Source organism: Arachis duranensis, chromosome 3 (genome assembly GCF_000817695.3).
Source record: "Arachis duranensis cultivar V14167 chromosome 3, aradu.V14167.gnm2.J7QH, whole genome shotgun sequence".
NCBI lineage: Eukaryota > Viridiplantae > Streptophyta > Magnoliopsida > Fabales > Fabaceae > Arachis > Arachis duranensis.
In genome coordinates, this window is record NC_029774.3 from 109780476 (window position 1) to 109791091 (window position 10616).

Here is a 10616-nt window from a genome sequence, read left to right on the forward strand (position 1 = left end):
AATAATGGGTCTAAGGTCAGTGATCCCAGAAGTTAAATTCGATCTGAAAGAAGACGAATATCCAGAGATCCAAGAGCGAATTCAAAACAGGAGCTGGAAAATCCTAGCTAATCCTGAAATAAAGGTGGGAAGAAAAATGGTTCAGGAATTCTACTCTAATCTGTGGCAAATAGACAGGCAGAGAATAGCTGGAACTGCCTTCTATGACTATCAAACTCTGGTCAGAGGGAAGATTGTTCACCTCCACCCTGACAAAATAAGAGAGATTTTCAAGCTGCCTCGACTGAAAGATGACCCAGACTCCTTTAATAGGAGAATGATGAGAACAAATAAGGGCTTGGACGAAATTCTAGAGGATATCTGCCTCCCTGGAACCAAGTGGACAACCAACACAAAGGATGTCCCAAACCAACTCAAGAGAGGAGATCTCAAACCAGTTGCCAGAGGCTGGCTGGACTTCATTGGGCGTTCTATACTGCCCACTAGCAACCGCTCTGAAGTCACCATCAAAAGAGCAGTAATGATCCATTGCATTATGTTGGAAAAAGAAGTGGAAGTTCATCAGCTGATCTCTTGTGAACTTTACATAATTACAAACAAGAACTCCAAAGATGCCAAATTGGCTTATCCAAGCTTAATCTCTATGCTATGTAAAGATTCTAGGGTGAAGATGGGAGTAAATGAGTATATCTCAGTTGAGCAACCAATCACCAAAAAGTCAATGGAAGGACAACAAGTGTAGGATGACCCCATCAAGAGGAAAGCACAGGAGTTCCTCCCGGAAATCCCTCAAATTGAATACTGGGAGCGTCTTGAAGCATCTGTCACCAAGTTGCAAGAAGCTATGGACCAACTAAAGGAAGAACAGAAAAATCAAAGTAGCATGCTTTGCAAACTGCTTAGGGAACAAGAAGAGCAAGGGCGTGAACTGAAGCAACTGAAGCGTCAGAAGCTATCTCTTGAAGGGCCAAGCACCCCACAGATTAAAGGAGCATCCACCTCCCAAAATAAAGGTTGTTGAGTCCTAATCTTAACCTTAACTCTGTGATAATTGTTCTTATTAGGAATTTACCTTAGAAGTTATATATGAGTAGTAGTAATTAGTATCTCTATTTTGATTTTATCTCCAATTAAGCTATAATTTATTTTTCTCATCATCATCAAACATGAAAAAAATAGTATATTTTTAGAATAAGGAGGCAATATTTTTTCGAGTTTATAATAAGGAAAATTCTAATTATTTATATGTGGTGGCAATACTTTTTGTCTTCTGAATGAATGCCTGAACAGTGCATATTTTTTATATTAAATTTTATGAATGTTAAAATTGTTGGCTCTTGAAAGAATGATGAACAAGAAAAATGTTATTGATGATATGAAAAATCATGAAATTGATTCTTAAAGCAAGAAAAAGCAGTGAAAAAAAAGAGAAGGAGCAGTAGAAAAAGCCAATAGCCCTTTAAACCATAAGGCAAGGGTAAAAAGGATCCAAGGCTTTAAGCATCAATGGATAGGAGAGCCCAAGGAAATAAATACAGGCTTAAGGGGCTAAATCAAGCTGTCCCTAACCATGTGCTTGTGGCATGCAGGTCCAAGTGAAAAGCTTGAGACTGAGTGGTTAAAGTCGTGATCCAAAGCAAAAGAGTATGCTTAAGAACTCTGGACACCCCTAATTGGGGACTTTAGCAAAGCTAAGTCACAATCTGAAAAGGTTCACCCAGTTATGTGTCTGTGGCATTTATGTATCCAGTGGTAATACTGGAAAACAAAGTGCTTAGGGCCATGAACAAGACTCATAAAATAGCTGTGTTCAAGAATCAACATACTAAACTAGGAGGATCAATAATACTATCTGAATTCTGAGTTCCTATGGATGCCAATCATTCTGAATTTCAAAGGATAAAGTGAGATGCCAAAACTGTTCGGAAGCAAAAAGCTACTAGCCCCGCTCATCTAATTAGAATCTGAGCTTCACTTGAAACTCTGAGATATTATTGCTTCTTGATTTCTTTTTATCCTATTTTATTTATCTAGTTACTTGGGGACAAGCAACAGTTTAAGTTTGGTGTTGTGATGAGCAGATATTTTATACGCTTTTTGGGGGTAATTTCATGTGGTTTTTAGTATGTTTTAGTTAGTTTTTAGTATATTGTTATTAGTTTTTAGGCAAAATTCATATTTCTGGACTTTACTATGAGTTTGTGTATTTTTCTGTGATTTCAGGTATTTTCTGGCTGAAATTGAGGGAGCTGAGCAAAAATCTGATTCAGGCTGAAAAAGGACTACTGATGTTGTTGGATTCTGACCTCCCTGCACTCGGAATGAGTTTTTTGGAGCTATAGAAGTCCAATTGGAACGCTCTCAATTGGGTTGAAAAGTAGACATCTAGAGATTTCCAGAAATATATAATAGTCCACACTTTGCTCGAAGATAGACGACATAAACTGGTGTTTAACGCTAGTTCCATGTTTCATTCTAGCGTTAAACGCCAAAAACAGGTTACCAGTTGGAGTTAAACGCCCAAAACAGGTCACAACCTGACGTTTAACTCCAAAAACAGCCCAAGCACGTGAGAAGCTCAAGTCTCAGCCCCAGTACACACCAAGTGGGCCCCAGAAGTGGATTTCTGCACTATCTATCTTAGTTTACTCATTTTCTGTAAACCTAGGTTACTAGTTTAGTATTTAAACAACTTTTAGAGACTTATTTTATACCTCATGACATTTTAGATCTGAACTTTGTACTTTTTGACGGCATAAGTCTCTAAACTCAATTGTTGGGGCGAGGAGCTCTGCAGCGTCTCGATGAATTAATGCAATTATTTCTGTTTTCTATTCAAACATACTTGTTTCTCTCTAAGATGTTCATTCGCACTTCAATTTGATGAATGTGATGATCTGTGACACTCATCACTATTCTCAATCTATGAACGTGTGCCTGACAACCACCTCCGTTCTACCTTCGATTGAATGAGTATCTCTTGGATTCCTTAATCAGAATCTTCGTGGTATAAGCTAGAATCCATTGGCAGCATCTTGAGAATCCAGAAAGTCTAAACCTTGTCTGTGGTATTCCGAGTAGGATTCAGGGATTGAATGACTGTGACGAGCTTCAAACTTACAAGGGTTGTGCGTAGTAGCAGACGCAAAAGGATCAATGGATCCTATTCCAGCATGAGTGAGAACCGACAGATGATTAGACGTGCGGTGATAGCGCACTTGGACCATTTTCACTGAGAGGACGGATGGTATCCATTGACAACGGTGATCCACCAACACACAGCTTGCCATAGGAGGAACCTTGCATGCGTGAAAAGAAGACAGGGAGAAAGCAGAGATTCAGAAGACAAAGCATCTCCAAAACTCTAACACATTCTCCATTACTGCGTAACAAATACTCATTTCATGCTCTTTCACTTTTTACAACTGAAACTAAAGAACCCTATTGGTATCCTGACTAAGAATAATAAGATAACCATAGCTTGCTTCAAGTCAGCAATCTCCGTGGGATCGACCCTTACTCACGTAAGATATTACTTGGACGACCCAGTGCACTTGCTGGTTAGTTGTGCGGAATTACATAGTGTGAGTGTAATTTTCGTGCACAAGTTTTTGGCGCCGTTGCCGGGGATTGTTTGAGTTTGAACAACTGACGGTGAATCTTGTTGCTTAGATTAGGAAAATTTTGTCTTTTGGGTCAGAGTCTTTTATTTTCTTTTCAAAAATTTTTCAAAAATATTATTTTTCTTTATTAATTTTTAGTTTTTATGTGAGTTTAGTGTCATGTTTTAAGTTTGGTGTCAATTGCATGCTTTTCTTTGTCTTTCAATTTTCGAATTGCATGTTCTTTGTTCATCCTTGATCTTCAAATTGTTCTTGTCAATTTTTCTCGTTTAATCTTTGGTTTTTCCTATTCTCTGTGTTTGATCTTTAGTTTGTCTTGTTTTGTGTCTTTTCTTGTTTTTCTTGTGCTTTTTCAAAATATCAGTTTTCAAAAAAATTTATTTATTAAAAATACCTCTTTAAATCACGTTACATTTATAGTTCAATTGGCTAGAGTATTGTGTTTGTGTTCTTGGTAATTGGGTATCTTCCTTTTAAAACTTTTTCAAAAATAATTTTTCTTTGATTAAATCTTGTGCCAAACTTTAAGTTTGGTGTTCTCTTGTTAATTTTCTTTAGTTTTCGAAAATTTTAATTTGGTTTTCTAAAAATTTTAAGTTTGGTGTTCTTTCTTTTGTTCTTGGTGTTCTTGTGAGTCTTCAAGGTGTTCTTGAGTCTTCTTTGTGTTTTGATCTTAAAATTTTTAAGTTTGGTGTGCCTTGGTGTTTTTCCTCCAAAATTTTCGAAAACAAGGAGCATTGAATTTAAAAATGTTAAGTCTTGTATCTTTTGTGTGTTTTTCTCTTTCATAATAAAATTCAAAAATAAAAAATATCTTTTCTAACTTTTTTAAGCAATTATTTCGAATTTTTTTAAAAAAATTTTCAGACTTCAATTTCAAAATTTTTCAAATCTTATCCTTTTAAGATTTTTAAAATCATATCTTTTTCAAAAATATCCTAACCACTCTCTCTCTCTCCTCACTTTTTCGAAAATCTTCATAAAATATTTTCAAATTTTTTCATTTTTATTTTTATCTTACTTTTTATTTTATCTTATTTTATTATTTCGAAAATTTTTTTATATAATAAAATAAATAAAATAAATCCACGTCATCTCCCTTTCTCCATCATGGACCTAAGTTGAAATGAACAGTCCAGAAGGACTCTGGGGTCATATGCTAATCCCACTACTGCTTTATATGGGAGTAGTATCTGTATACCCTCCATCGGAGTCAGTAGTTTTGAGTTGAATCCTCAGCTCATTATCATGGTGCAGCAAAGTTGCCAGTATTCCGGTCTTCCACAGGAAGAACCAACAGAGTTTCTGGCACAGTTTTTACAAATTGCTGACACAGTACATGATAAGGAAGTAGATCAGGATATCTATAGATTATTACTATTTCTATTTGCTGTAAAAGATCATGCTAAGAAGTGGTTAAATAACCAACCTAAGGCTAGCATAAGGACATGGAAACAGCTGTCAGAAAAATTCCTGAAAAAGTACTACAGGGAGCCGAGCTGAACTACCAAAAAATAGAAAAAGCTTGCCTACGCTCTCATACTAACATCTCGATGACTTCGTCCATACTTCCAAGCCCACACCATCAGGGTCCGGACCAACCAGCCCATAAAAGGGATCTTTCAGAAAACAGACCTGGCAGGTAGAATCTTGTAATGGGCGGTCGAGTTGTCCGAATTCGATCTTCAATACGAAGCTCAGACAGCTATCAAATCATAATACTTGGCCAACTTCATTGTAGAATTTACAGACACACTGAAAACCCCTACAGAATGGAATCTCTATGTAGATGATTCCTCAAATAAAGCTAGAAGCGGTGCAGGTGTGATAATTGAAATCGACCAAGGTACCCAAATTGAACTCTCCCTCAAATTCAGGTTTCCTGCCTCAAACAACCAAGCGGAATATGAGGCACTACTAGCTGGTTTGAAGCTGGCCAGGGAGGTTGGAGCACAAAAGCTTATCATCTTCAGTGACTCACAAGTAGTCACTTCGCAAATAGCAGGAAGCTACCAAGCCAAAGATCCCACCATGAAAAAGTACTTGGATAAAACTAAGGAACATCTCGGACAACTCGGAGAATATGAGGTCCGCCACATACCCCGAGAACAGAATGTCCGAGCTGACGCACTCTCAAAACTAGCCAGCACCAAACCAGGGGGTAACAATAGAAGCCTCATCCAAGAAATTCTGCAGAATCCATCAATCTCGTAAGAAGAAAAAGTCCTGGCCATAACAGGTCAGGATCAAGGATGGATGATTCCCATAATTAACTATCTCAAAACAGAAGCGCTCCCCACAGAGGAAAAGGAGGCAAAGAGGTTGAAACGGGAGGCACAATACTACACTATCATAAACAATACTCTATATAGAAGAGGGATTTCAATACCATTGTTAAAGTGTGTACCGACTTCTAACACAAAGGAAGTTCTAGAGGAAGTACACAGTGGCATTTGTGGCAATCACTTTGGAGCGCAAGCACTTACCAAAAAAGTACTTTGGGCAGGGTTTTATTGGCCAACTCTACAAAAGGAAGCCACAGAGTTCGTAAAAACATGTCCATCATGTTAGAAACACGCCAACTTTCACATCGCCCCACCAGAGGAGCTCATCAGCATGACCTCATCTTGGCCATTCGCAAAATGGGGACTCGACCTTCTTGGACCCTTCCCTCAGGGATCGGGACAAGTTAAATTCCACATAGTGGGGATAGACTATTTCACGAAGTGGATCGAGGCAGAACCCCTAGCTAATGCCACTGCTCAAAGAAGTTGAAAATTCCTATATAGGAACATTGTCACAAGGTTCGGGGTTCTATACTCCATCACCACAGACAATGGCACCCAGTTCACAGATGCAGGCTTCAGAAAGCTAGCGGCCGACTTGAATATAAAACAACAATTCACTTCCGTAGAACATCCCCAAGCCAATGGACAAGCCAAAGCTGCCAACAAAGTCATACTGGCTGGGCTGAAACAGAGATTACAGGACGCAAATGGAGCCTGGGCCGAGGAGCTCCCACAAGTCCTATGGGCATATCGAACAACGCCACATTCCACCACAAAGGAATCACCCTTCCGATTAGTGTACGGAATGGAGGTAATGATCCCAGTGGAGATTAAAGAAAGGTCGCCTAGAGTGATCCACTATAATGAAGAAGCCAACTCCCAACTTCAAAAGGAAGAACTAGACCTACTTCCGGAAGTCCGAGAAAGAGCTCGGATTAGGGAAGAAGCATTTAAACGGCGAATGGCTGTGAGATACAATCAAAAGGTAGTACAATGAGTTTTTGCTGAGAATGCCCTCATCCTAATCCGAAATGATATCGGAACAATTCGACCTAGAGAAGGAAAGCTGGCAGCAAACTGGAAAGGACCCTATCAAGTCATAGAAGTACTTGGAAAGGGCTACTACAGACTGTCCGAACTCGATGGGCGAGAGCTTCCTAGGTCATGGCATGCCTGCAACCTAAGAAGGTACTATAGTTAGGGATGATAAAGGATCTTAGGATAAGGCACACTCTTTTTCCTAAAAAGGTTTTTTAATGAGGCGCCAAGCCAAGACCTACAAATTACCCGACTTAGAGGATTAACCTCCCGCATGTATATATTTGCATTTTCTTTTGAATAAAATCTGTTTTAGATCTTCTACGAATGCTCAAGCCGCATTAATCTGAAACATTCATCGTCCGATTATAAAGCTACAGATCGACAGAAAGTGAAAATTAAATTCACCATGCGATCACAGTAATGACCAAAGATGAAAACTAAATTCATTAAAAGGTCAACCAAATGAGGGTTAAACCCAATCTCTACAAAATCGGCAAAGATGAAAACAGAATAATGCAAGAAGTTATAGAAAGTGATCCATATAAAGGACCAGACGAGGTCCTAATAAAATGGATTGCTATAAAATAACTTAAAGACTGACCGACGTAAAAAAGTCAGACCAGTCGCAATAACCAAAAGTTATAAGTAAATCCCTGGAAAGAGGTCTGGCCAGCCCTATAAAAGAGGATTATTATAACTTAGAAGGGCCCGACATGACAAAGTCGGCCCAAAGCATAAAAGTTATAAAAGTAATCCCTGAAAGAGACGTGAATAAGGTCCAAGAAAGAGGATTACAGAAATAACTTAGAAGGGCCCGACATGACAAAGTCGGCCCAAAGCGTGAAAGTTATAAAAGTAATCCCTGAAAGAGATCTGAACAAGGTCCAAGAAAGAGGATTACAGAAATAACTTAAGGGCTCGACATGACAAAGTCGGCCCAAAGCGTAAAAGTTATAAAAGTAATCCCTGAAAGAGACCTGAACAAGGTCCAAGAAAGAGGATTACAGAAATAACTTAGAAGGGCCCGACATGATAAAGTTGGCCCAAAGCGTAAAAGTTATAAAAGTAATCCCGGAAAGAGACCTGAACAAGGTCCTAGAAAGAGGATTACAAAATAACTTAGAAGGACCCGACGTAATGAAGTCAGCCCAAAACATAAAGCTACAAAGTAATCCCTGAAAGAGACCTGAACAAGGTCAAAAAAAAAGGATTACTAACAACAACTTGGACAAAACCGACGTAACGAAATCGGCGATCTCAACGTTATACAAAGAAATTCCTAACAAAGACTTGAACAAGGTTTGAGCAAAACAAATTGCTGGAAATAACATCAGGCGAAGGAATCAAACCAATCCAAATAAGTCAGAGAATGAAAAGTTCCAAACCCCCAAAACCGAAAAGTATCAAGATAAGTGCAGATAGACATGATATAAAATCTACCAGTTATAATAATAGCAAGCTTCAGAGGCCACCAAAACCAACCCCAAAAGCTTGGAAACTACTTTGTTTTTCAAAATAAAGTTGCTAAACAAGCAACTAAAAGAGTGTCAATAGTCAGCAAACACCATTTACAAAATAAAAAGTTCAAAGCCCACAGGCAGGGCCATACGCCAATATATCGAGAATAACTAAAGAGGATCCAGAGGATTCCCAGTAGCTGCATCAACATGGGACGAAGGAGGGCGAGTTTGGAGAGGCACAGCATCCACTGTCTTATCCTCTCGGTTCAAGATCTGACAGTCAGGTTCTGACTCAACTCCGGTTGAAGGAGCTGAAGAAGTTGGCACGACAGAAGCATTGGTAGAAGGTGCAGGAGGAGGCTCATCATCATCATCATCAGGGTCGTCAGGGACAATCTTACCATCCCTCACAATGTTGTTAAGGCTAAAGAGGGTAAGGTCGAGCTCGGGTGCAAGAACCCGAACCTGTTCCTTTAAGTTCTCATAAGCAGCAGTCACGCTGCCCATAAGGTAACCCTGGAGCTCGGCATAATCATCCCGGGCAGTCTCCAAATCACCCCAGAGATGAACCACTTCTTTGTAGGCCGAAACATAGCTCTCCTTGTGCTTCAACGCAGTGTCTTCGGCCAACTTCACAGAAGCCGCCAAGGCCACAGAACTAACCTTTTCACCCTCTAATTCTTTCTCCACCGTCACCAACTTTACCTCTAGCTCCTCCTTCAAACCTTTTATCCTATCAAACTTTGACTTAGCATCCATCATGAAAGATTTTGTAGCATAGACCGGGATACCTTGAGCAGTTCGAAAAGAGCCATGCCCATATGAGCCATCTTCACACTACTTTTAGTTATGAACTCTATGTGATGAAGAATGGACACATCATCCATTGAAAGACCTCCATAGGGGGCAATCTGCTGGACAACAAACTCGACGGCATCAAAATCAGGGGCATCAAGGTTAAAGGGCTAAGACATTTTTTGCTTTTTTGGAGGAGGAGCGCCAGAAGCAGCAGCTGAAGTTTGTGGAGGGTCATCCAGATGAACCCGGGGAGTAGGGATCCCCCTCCTCGGCCCAGGTGAGCTCGGCACGGATGGCTTTACCTGAACTCGAGAAGACCTCTCTCTTGATGCTTTGGCCAATATGTTTTAAGCAGCAGCAGCCTTCCTTGCCTTTTTGAAGGCCTTCATGGAGTCATTATTTTTAGACATTTCTGAAAAAATAGAATCAACCACAGTAAAGGGTTACAATCGCAAAATAAGAAGAAGTAAAGCTAAAAACAAAGGATAAAAACAAGTCAGACAGTATCTAACGCAGTTCGGACCAGGGACGGGTTTTCCAGAAACTTTTTTGTATCAAGGTGGGGAGGTTCCCCCCATAGGTCCTCTAGAACAATCACAAAAGCTCGCTCAACCTCGTCAAGCATATCCCATGAATAACGAAACACACTCACATTCTTTTGCCATTCCAGTGGAAAAGCAGGCTCATCATTTTCATCAAGAAAAAAGGGGTGGGCTGGTGCGCGAAATTGTGAACGATACTTTTTCACAACTCTCATAATCCCCGGTAATGGCTCCAAAAACGTGGTAGCTCAATACCATGGCATTACACAACTTCGCACAACTAACCAGCAAGTGCACTGGGTCGTCCAAGTAATAAACCTTACGCGAGTAAGGGTCGATCCCACGGAGATTGTTAGTATTGAAGCAAGCTATGGTCATCTTGTAAATCTTAGTCAGGCAAACTCAAATGTATATGGGTGATGAACGAAAATAACAATAAGATAAAGATAGAGGTACTTATGTAATTCATTGGTAGGAACTTCAGATAAGCGCATGAAGATGCCTTCCCTTCCGTCTCTCTGCTTTCCTACAGTCTTCATCCAATCCTTCTTACTCCTTTCCATGGCAAGCTTGTGTAGGGTTTCACCGTTGTCAATGGCTTCCTCCCATCCTCTCAGTGAAAGCGATTGCATATGCTCTGTCACAGCACGCGGAATTCAGCTGTCGGTTCTCGGTCAGGCCGGAATAGAATCCATCGATCCTTTTGCGTCTGTCACTAACGCCCCGCCTTCAGGAGTTTGAAGCACGTCACAGTCATTCAGTCATTGAATCCTACTCAGAATACCACAGACAAGGTTAAACCTTCCGGATTCTCTTGAATGCCGCCATCAGGTCCTGCCTATACCACGAAGACTCTGATCTCAC